The sequence below is a fragment of the Carcharhinus amblyrhynchos genome, chromosome 4, assembly GCF_965287045.1.
Source record: "Carcharhinus amblyrhynchos chromosome 4, sCarAmb.v2.hapA, whole genome shotgun sequence".
Lineage (NCBI taxonomy): Eukaryota > Metazoa > Chordata > Chondrichthyes > Carcharhiniformes > Carcharhinidae > Carcharhinus > Carcharhinus amblyrhynchos.
Window position 1 is genome coordinate 97,743,948 of NC_137327.1, and position 10,428 is coordinate 97,754,375.

The following is a 10,428-nucleotide window of genomic DNA, read 5'->3' on the forward strand; positions in this document are numbered from 1 at the left end:
AAAAAAAGAGGTCACGAAATGTTCTTGGCAGACAGGATTGAGAAGAATCCTAAGGCATTTTAATCATACGTTAGGAATAAAAGAGTTGTCAGGGAAAAAAATTGGACCTCTCAGGGACAAAGGAGGGGAATTATGCTTAGAACCCAGAAGAATAGGGGAGATCCTAAATGAATACTTTGCATCAGTATTCACAAAGGAGAGGGACGTGTTGACTTGGGAGTGTCTCAGAGGAAGGTGTTGACCATTTGAGAAAATCTCCATTACAAGGGGGGAAGTGTTAGGTTTTTTTGGGGAACATCAAAACTGACAAATCCCCAAGGCCTGATGGCATCTATCCTAGACTGCTCGGGGAGACAAGAGATGAAATTGCTGGGCCTCTGACGGAAACCTTTGTCTTTTCACTGGACATTGGTGAAGTCCCTGAGGATTGGAGGATAGTGAATGTGGTACCATTATTTAAGAAGGGTAGCAGGGATAACCTGGGTAATTATAGGCCAGTGAGCTTGATGTCAGTTGTAGGGAAGTTGTTGGAGAGGATTCTTAGAGATAGGATGTATGCACATTTAGAACGGAACAATCTCATTAGTGATAGACAGCATGGCTTTGTAAGAGGGAGGTCATGCCTTACAAATTTGGTAGAGTTTTTTGAGGAGGTGACAAAAACGGTTGACAAAGGAAGGGCCATGGATGTCATCTATATGGATTTCAGTAAGGCGTTTGACAAAGTCCCTCATGGCAGGTTGGTTAAGAAGGTTAAGGCTCATGGGATACAAGGAGAGGTGGCTAGATGGGTAGAAAACTGGCTTGGCCACAGGAGACAGAGGGCAGCAGTGGAAGGGTCTTTTCTAGTTGGAGGTCTGTGACTAGTGGTGTTCCGCAGGGCTCCGTACTGGGACCACTGCTAGTTGTGAAATACATAAATGATTTGGAAGAAGAAGTAACTGGTGTGATCAGCAAGTTTGCGGATGACACGAAAATGGCTGGACTTGCTGATAGCGATGAACATTGTCGGACAATACAGCATGATATAGGTAGGCTGGTAAGTTGGGCAGAGAGATGGCAGATGGAGTTTAATCCAGATAAATGCACGGTGCTGCATTTTGGAAGAACTAATGTAGGGGGGAGTTATACAATAAATGGCAGTGCCATCAAGAGTATAGAAATACAGAGGGACCTCGGTGTGCAAGTCCACAAATCCCTGAAGGTGGCAGCATAGGTGGAGAAGGTGGTGAAGAAGGCATATGGTATACTTGCCTTTATAGGATGGAGTATAGAGTATAAAAACTGTAGTCTGATGTTGCAGCTGTATAGGACGTTGGTTAGGCCACATTTGGAGTACTGCATCCAATTCTGGTCACCACACTACCAGAAGGACGTGGAGGCTTTAGAGAGAGTGCAGAGAAGGTTTACCAGGATGTTGGCTGGTATGGACGGTCTTAGCTATGAGGAGAGATTGGGTAGACTGGGGTTCTCCCTGGAAAGACAGAGAATGGGGGAGACCTAATAGATGTGTACAATATTATGAAGGGTATAGATAGGGTGAACAGTGGGAAGCTTTTTCCAAGGTCGGAGGTGACGATCACGAGGGGTCACGGGCTCAAGGTGAGAGCGGCAAGGTATAGCTCTGATATCAGAGGGATTTTTTAATGCAGAGGGTGGTGGGGGCCTGGAATGCGCTGCCAAGTAGGGTGGTGGAGGCGGACACGCTGGCATCGTTTAAGAAGTACCTGGATAGTTACATGAGCAGCCTGGGAATGGAGGGATCCTAACGAATTGTCTAGTTGGACCAATGTGTGGCACACACTTGGAGGGTCGAAGGGCCTGTTTCCTGTGCTGTACTGTTCTTTGTTCTTTGTTCACTTTTTGGGGTAAGGAAGTTTCTTTTGAGTTCCATATGAGATGTCTTGGTGACTAACTTATACTGATGGCTTCTTATGCTCTTCCCTGCGTAAGGAAACATTTTGTCTGCATCTGCTCTATCAAAATGTTAAAGAACCCCATTAGGTTATCCTTTTAATGTATTCTTTCAATGTAAAAGAGAGCCAGCCTGTGACTGTTTTCCTGATATATAAATGCATATACCACTGATATCATCCTTATAAACCTTCTCTGCACCTCCTCAAGTGCCTCTAAATCTTCTTATAATATAGCAACCACAATTGCATGCTTAGTCTACATATAGTCTATCAAAGGTTCAATACAGTTTTGTAAGAGGGAATTTAGAATAACTTGGGCTAAAAAACTAACACATCAGAATGCATGGAGTATAGAAAAGTCACAAAGTGCCTGGAATATAATTTACAAAGGTATTGTTTGCATAGAAATACATATAACTACTGTTAGAGAATTTAGACATTATTTTTGAATATTCTGTATTAAAAGCACATACTTTGATCAATAACACAATGTTCTAAGGCATGATGGAACATAGTCAATAAAAAGAACCACATTCCTCAGAAAAATGCAGCTACTGAATGAAGGGGAAGCAATTCTTTTCAGTGTCTCTAGATGATCCTAATGAATAGAATATTCACTACCCATGGGCAGTGCCAGAGCTCTCAGAAGTTTGAATGAATAAGTCACACATTACCCCTGATAAGACTGTCTAGAGACCATTAGGACACTGTGAGAAAGACTCTTGAAGTCCACAAACTCACATAGTCCCATGTGCCAGAGGATAGATGTTGCTGTCCAAGATAAGAACGTAAGAACATAAGAAATAGGAGCAGGAGTAGGCCATCTAGCCCTTCGAGTCTGCCCCGCCATTCAATAAGATCATGGCTGATCTGTCGTGGCTCAGTTCCACATTCCCGCCCTCTCCCCATAACCCTTAATCCCCTCTCTTATCAAAAACCCATCAACCCGCGTCTTAAAAATATTTAGCGAGGTAGCCTCCACCACTTCAACGGGCAGAGAATTCCAGAGATTCACCACCCTTCGAGTGAAGAAGTTCCTCCTCAACTCCGTTCTAAACCGCCCTCCCCCTTTATCTTGAGGCTGTGCCCCCTAGTCCTACTATCCTTTCTGAGCGGGAAGAGTCTCTCCACCTCTATCCTATCCATCCCATTCATCATCTTATACGTCTCAATGAGATCTCCCCTCATTCTTCTAAACTCTAACGAGTATAAGCCTAGTTTATTCAGTCTCTCCTCATAGCTCAACCCCCTCAACTCCGGCATCAGCCTAGTAAACCTCCTCTGCACTCCCTCCAAGGCCAAAATATCCTTGCGTAAGTACGGCGCCCAAAACTGCACACAGTACTCCAGCTGCGGCCTCACCAATGCCCTATACAGCTGCAGCAAGACCTCCCTACTTTTATATTCAATCCCCCTCGCTATGAAGGCCAGCATCCCATTCGCCTTCCTGACCACCTGCTGCACCTGCAAGCTGGGTTTTTGCGACTCATGCACAAGGACCCCGAGGTCCCTCTGCACCATCGCCTGCTGCAGTTTTTCTCCATGTAAGTAATAATCCTTCCTACCATTATTCCTACCAAAGTGGACCACCTCGCACTTGCCAACATTAAATTCCATTTGCCATTTCCTGGCTCATTCGCCCAGCCTATCCAGATCCTTCTGTAGACTCTCCACACCCTCCGCACAATTTGCTGTTCCACCAATCTTGGTGTCATCAGCAAATTTCGACACCCTACACTCGGTTCCCTCCTCCAGATCGTCTACATAAATGGTAAAAAGCTGAGGCCCCAGCACCGACCCCTGGGGCACCCCACTAGTCACCATTCACCAATCCGAATAGCACCCATTGACCCCCACTCTCTGCCTCCTATTTGACAACCAGTCCTCTATCCACGCTAACACCCTACCCCCAACTCCATGTCCCCTGACCTTCTGCAATAACCTCTTGTGAGGTACCTTGTCAAACGCCTTCTGAAAATCAAGAAAGACCACATCCACCGGCTCTCCTCTATCCACCGCCCTAGACACATCCTCATAGAACTCCAGTAAATTTGTCAGACATGACTTTCCTTTAACGAAACCGTGCTGCGTCTGCTCTATCAAGCAATCCCTCTCAAGATGCTTCGCTATTTCCTCCTTGATGACGGATTCTAACATTTTACCTACAACAGACGTTAAACTAACCGGCCTATAATTCCCTGCCTTTTGCCTGGCACCCTTCTTAAACAACGGCGTAGCATTAGCCGTTTTCCAATCTTCCGGCACTTCCCCGGAATCTAGCGATGTCTGGAAAATAACCACCAAGGCATCCACTATCACCTCCGCCATTTCTTTCAGAATCCTTGGATGCATTCCATCCGGTCCTGGCGACTTGTCCACAATCAGCCCTTCCAGTCTGTCGAGCACTGCCTCTCTAGTAACAGTAATGTCATTGAGACCCTCCAGTCCTACCACCTTTCCGTCTCTAACACCCGGCAAATTATTCACGTCCTCCTCCGTGAAGACAGAAACAAAAAAGTTATTCAAGACCTCAGCCATATCCCCATCCCCTACCACTAAGTCCCCCTTCTCATCCTCTAAGGGACCAACGTTCACCCTAGCCAGCCTCTTCCTTTTTATATATTTATACAAACTCTTGCTATCCTTTTTTATATTAAGCGCTAGCCCAGCTTCATAGTTTCTCCTACCCTTCTTTATCAACTTCTTTGTCAATCTTTGTTGACATTTAAACCTCTCCCAATCCTCTTCTCGCCCACTACTCTTAGCTACTCTAAACGCCTCTGCTTTTAATTTAACACTTTCCTTCACCTCCTTCGTTATCCACGGCTTATTACCTCTCCTCCTACTGTCCTTTTTGACCATCGGAATAAATTTCTGCTGAGCACCAAGGAAGATCTCCTTAAAGATCCTCCACTGCTCCTCAGCAGACCTACCTTCCAACGCACTCCCCCAGTCCACATTCGCCAATTCTTCTCTCATCCTACCATACTCCCCTCTGTTCAAACAAAGGACGCGTGTCCGGGAACTCACTTTCTCCTCCTCCATCTGCACCAGAAACTCCACCATACAATGATCACTCTCCCCAAGAGGATCCTTCACCGCAAGGTCCCTAATTCTACCCGCCTCATTACATAACACCAGATCCAAGATAGCTCGCTCCCTCGTCGGCTCCAACACACACTGTTCCAGGAAACTATCCCGGCAGCATTCCAAGAACTCCTCCTCGAGCCCACTGCATCCAACATGGGTCAACCAATCTATATGTAGATTGAAATCCCCCATAACTACGGCCGTCCCATTCCTGCACGCCGCACTTATCTGCGCGTTAACAGCCCGCCCCACCTCCTGATCATTATTTGGGGGCCTATAGACGACACCCACCAGTGTCTTCCTCCCTTTGCTGTTCCTAATCTCTATCCACAACGATTCCACTTTCTGCTCCTTGGCTCCAGTATCATCCCTTGCTACCACCCTGATGCTATCCTTAATCAGCAGAGCTATGCACCCCCCCTTTTTCCTCCCACCTATCCTTCCTAAACACTTGATACCCCTGGACATTCAGCTCCCAGTCCCTGTCACCTTGCAGCCACGTCTCTGTAATGGCCACCAGATCATATCCATTTGTGCTGATCTGCGCCACCAGCTCATCCACTTTATTCCGAATGCTTCGTGCATTCAGATAAAGTGCCTTCATCCCAGCCTTCACCTGGACCCTATTTGCCGTAACGCCACCAACCATACTCACGCCCCCTACTCCCTCTATTATTGGGACATCCTCGGCCTCTTCCCTTACCTGTACCCTCTCCTTAACTTTAGACCCTGTAATGTCACCTACCCTCGCACCCTCCCCCCCCCTAATTAGTTTAAAGCCCTGTCTACAGTCCTCTTTACTCTATTCGCCAGCACTCTGGTCCCAGCACGGTTCAGACCAACCCCATCCCACCTGAACAGGTCCCACCTGCCCCAATACTGGTGCCAATGCCCCGTAAATTCAAACCCATTCCTCCCACACCAATCCCTGAGCCACCCATTCACTTCCTTAATCCTATCAACCCTACGCCCGTCTGCACTCGGTTCAGGCAGTAGCCCAGAGATAACCACCTTTTCGGTTCTACTTTTTAATTCCATTCCCAGCTTCTCATACTCCCTCCCCAGATCCTCAGTTTGCATTTTGCCTATTGGCTCATACCTGGCTGGGGTAAGCAAGGGGTGGGAAAATGCCTTTTGAAAATTGTATAGTTGTGATACTGAGAGTAATGTAATTTCAGAGTGATTTGGAACACCACCAAATTTCTCTCCTTCGTATGTTGAATCAGGCTTGGAAAATCAAGAAATGTCTTTAACCAGAGTACTACCTCCATGAGTCTTTGTGTTAGCTGAGCCATGGTTAAGAAGGGGGAATATCATATGTGAAAGCCAACTTAATACTTAGCTTCTGAAAAACACTTCCACAGATTGGCGCTATGAGAATATGTCTCTTATGTGGGTGAGTATAGTTTTGTTTACCATCCAGCAGTAAGAGGAATCATGTGTCAAACTTCCAGAACCATAGGCAGAGTGACTCAAACAAAGAACAGGGGAGCTGCGAACACTGAGTAAAAACATTGTGCTCAATGAGGGGGAATAAATATGGACTTTTATATCACTTGAAGTAACAGAGCAAAAATAGCTGTGTGACAGGGAAAAACATTAGGGGTTTAGGGTTGTACTCAATGTAGGGGAACAAAAAAAACCTTGTATGGCCCCGAATAGCAGAGTGAAAATATTCCATGCAATAGAGATGTTAAGGTCTACAGCCATACATAATGCGGGAGAACGAAGATGGATTTTTGTATCGCCCCCAAGTAGCAGAGTAAATATAAATGTGTAACAGGGAGGATGTGACGGGATGAGAGCAACAGAATGATGATGGCTGGTCTGGAGGAAAGGAATTTCCAGTGGGGTCCTGAGGAGAGTCTAATACAAGCAATAGTAACATAGCACAGAAAATGAATAAAGACGCAGAATCTTCCGAAGCCGAGCAGAAGGCTTGGTGGTTGGGACAGACTAAGAACAAACCAGAAATAGCAGCCATCATACTGTCAGCTATGATGAAAACCATCTCCAGAGGGAGGTGTATTGTAAATAAATAGCCACTGAAAAGACAGCACAGGAAGAAAGAATACATACACCCATAGCAAGGATGGTGGTGGGATCACATTGCCCAACACTCCCTGGAGTAGGAGAAAAAGGGGATGGGATCGGGGGAAATGACCTTGGAAAGCTTACCAGAGGGACTCGCTCAGTGTAATGGTAACCTTCTCCCCATGATATGACAGCCCCGTCCACTCCCATGGCACCAATTTGAACCATAGTGAAAATTCCCAGAAATGGAGGAGCAGCCACTGTCATTACGCACGAGAAGCCACTGACAGTGGCTGAGAAACAGATGATTATGGATAAATTAAGACCGTAACCATCAGAATTCGGCTTTTTGGGAGGTCATGGACGAACTAAGAGAAGTTGACAATTAAACTTTAAATAGGAGGTTACTGGTGAAGGGGAAAGTAGCTGGTCAGTGTGGGGAATGTTGCACGCCACCTTATGAGGGAGAGGTTGGATAATAAAAATATGATGGAATTAAAGAGGACTTAGGGCAGCCAAAGTCCAAGAGCCCTTTGGTTCTCTATCCAATCTAGTTTGCACCTTCCTAGTAAGAAGTTACCACTCTTTTCTTTCTACCAAAACGGCAACCTGACATTTATCTGTGTCCCAATCCCATCCACCCCATCACCACCTACACCACCAATCTGGTGAAGTTTAGAAATTGATTCTAAATTCCGAATTCCAAACTTATTGACATAATTTGTGAACAAACAGTGGTCTCAACATTGATTCTTGTGGAACATCACTTTCCACCTGCTGCCACCTTGAATAATTACCCTTTACACCCACTCCACTGCCTTGAGGGCAGTTAGTAATCCATTTAGCCACTTGTCTCCTGACTCCATATTCTGTACTTATCACTCTATTTTGGGGCACCTTATAAAAGGCCTTCTGAAAATCCAGATAAATTTTATCTCCAACATTATCATTAGCAGCTCTCTGCTGCCTCTTCAGAAATTAAGCAATGTTTGTCAAATAAGCTTTTTCCTTTTGAAATCTATGTTACTTGCCAAACAAGCAGCTGCCTTTTTTCCTGTAATATAACTTCTTGTGATCACTTGAAATTTGTCGCTCTTGAACATGTTCTGTTGAGTGTATGATGAAAAGCTTCCGTAAGATGTTTCTCTTATCAGCAATAATCAGAATTATTATTCTCAAACATCTCACCTGATTACTTGGACTGGGTATTTAGTGCACATTGGGTGACACTAATTAGTGTGTGTTAGCAGTTACTTATAAAAGCTAATTTATGTATTTACTTTATTCCCAATGAATTGGCTTGTTTCACTTTTTGTCCAGTAGGTGTCACTGTGATATCAGTTTCCTGATGGATATACAATGTTGCTATTGTTCACATGATAAAACTCTTCCCAAGATCACCATTTAGGGATTATAGCTTAATATTTTGTAATTTAAAGCTTCATTCACAGCACATTTAAAGATAAGCAGGAATAATGTAAATGCAACTTAAACCTGGAGGCAGGGCCCAATAGAAAAGGCCATTCATTTTAGGATAATTTTACATCTAGGGTTTTGACTCTATCTTTCACGTGGTAAATAGGGTTTTTTAATATTCATTCATGGAATATTTGCATTCCCGGCAAGACCATCATTTATTGCCCATTCCTAATGGCCTTAAGAAGGTGGTGATGAGCCACATGAACTGTTGCAGTTCATGAGGTATAGGTGCCGCACATTGCTTGTTGTGAAGAAGTTCCAGGATATTGACTCAATGGCAGTGAAGGAACAGCGATATTATCCTAAACCAAGATGGCATGTAACTTGGAGGGGAACTGACGATTTTGTTCCCATTTGTGTTCCTGACCTTGGTCTTCTAGGTGGTTGAAGTTGCAGGTTTGGAAGGTGCTATTGAAGGAGCCTTGGTGAGTTGTTGCAGTGCATGTTGTAGATTGCATGCAATTCTACCACTGTGCACTTACGGTGGTGAGAGTGATTGTTTAAAGTGATCAGTGGAGTGCCGTTCAAGCAGGCTGCTTTGTCCTGGACAATTGCAAGGTTCTTGAGTGATGTATCCAGACAAGTGGAAAGTTTTCATCACTCTTGCATTGTGCCTTGTTGATGGTGGACAGGCTTTGGGGAGTTGGAAGGTCAATTACTCACTGCAGGATTCCTAGTCTCTGATTTGCACTTGTGGCTGCAATATTGATATGGCTGATCCAGTTGAGTTTCTGGTCAATGGTAACCCCAGGATATTGATGGTGGGGATTTAGCGATAATGCCATCAAACGTAAAGGGTAATGGTTAGATTATCTCTTGCTAGAATTGGCTGTCGCTGGGATTGTGTGGCACGAATGTTACATGCTATTTATCAGCCCAAACTTGAATGCTATCCAGGCTTTGCTGCATGAAGGTCCAAATTGCTTCAGTATCTGAGGAGTTGTGAATGGCACGAATAGTGTGCAATCATCAGCAATTATCCCTACTTGAGCCCATATAATGGAAGGCAGGACATTGATGCAATTGAAGAGGGTTGGGCCTTGGACACAACTATGAAAAACTCACCTCAAACAAGAGCAGAGGAGATTCACTTACAAAGAAGTCACGGATCAAAAGGCAAAGAGGGTGGGAATGGTAATAATAAATAAATGAAACATTAGCCCAGAGTAGGTGTTAATAGCTGATTAAAAGTTAATACCATCTAAAAGCAAAACAGCAGGCAAACCACGTTAATCAGAAAATAAAGGTCAGTGATTACTGAAAGCAAAATAACAAACTGGGCGGGATTTTCCAGCCACATTCGCCCCAAGGAAAATGCCGCCCAACGTCAACGAACCTTTACATGGTTCATGTTCTACCGGGGGTGGGAAAGTTCCGGCCATTGTGTTAACAGCAGAATGAACGTTACTGCTGAAAGCAATTAGAATAAATTACAAATTGGCACAAAGGGGAATAAATACAAAATGGAGGACAGAGTTACTGATCTGAAGTTGTTGAGTAAATGAAGAGCCCAATTGGAAGATGAGCTGGTGTTCTATTAGCTTGTATCAGGTTTCACTGGAACACTGTAGCAGACCGAGGACAGAAATGCAAGCATGAGAACAAGTTGTATTAATATTATTGCCAGAGTGTTTTCAGAGCCCATAGAACATAAGAACATAAGAACATAAGAAATAGGAGCAGGAGTAGGCCATCTAGCCCTTCGAGCCTGCCCCGCCATTCAATAAGATCATGGCTGATCTGTCGTGGCTCAGTTCCACATTCCCGCCCTCTCCCCATAGCCCTTAATCCCCTCTCTTATCAAAAACCCATCAACCCGCATCTTAAAAACATTTAGCGAGGTAGCCTCCACCACTTCAACGGGCAGAGAATTCCAGAGATTCACCACCCTTCGAGTGAAGAAGTTCCT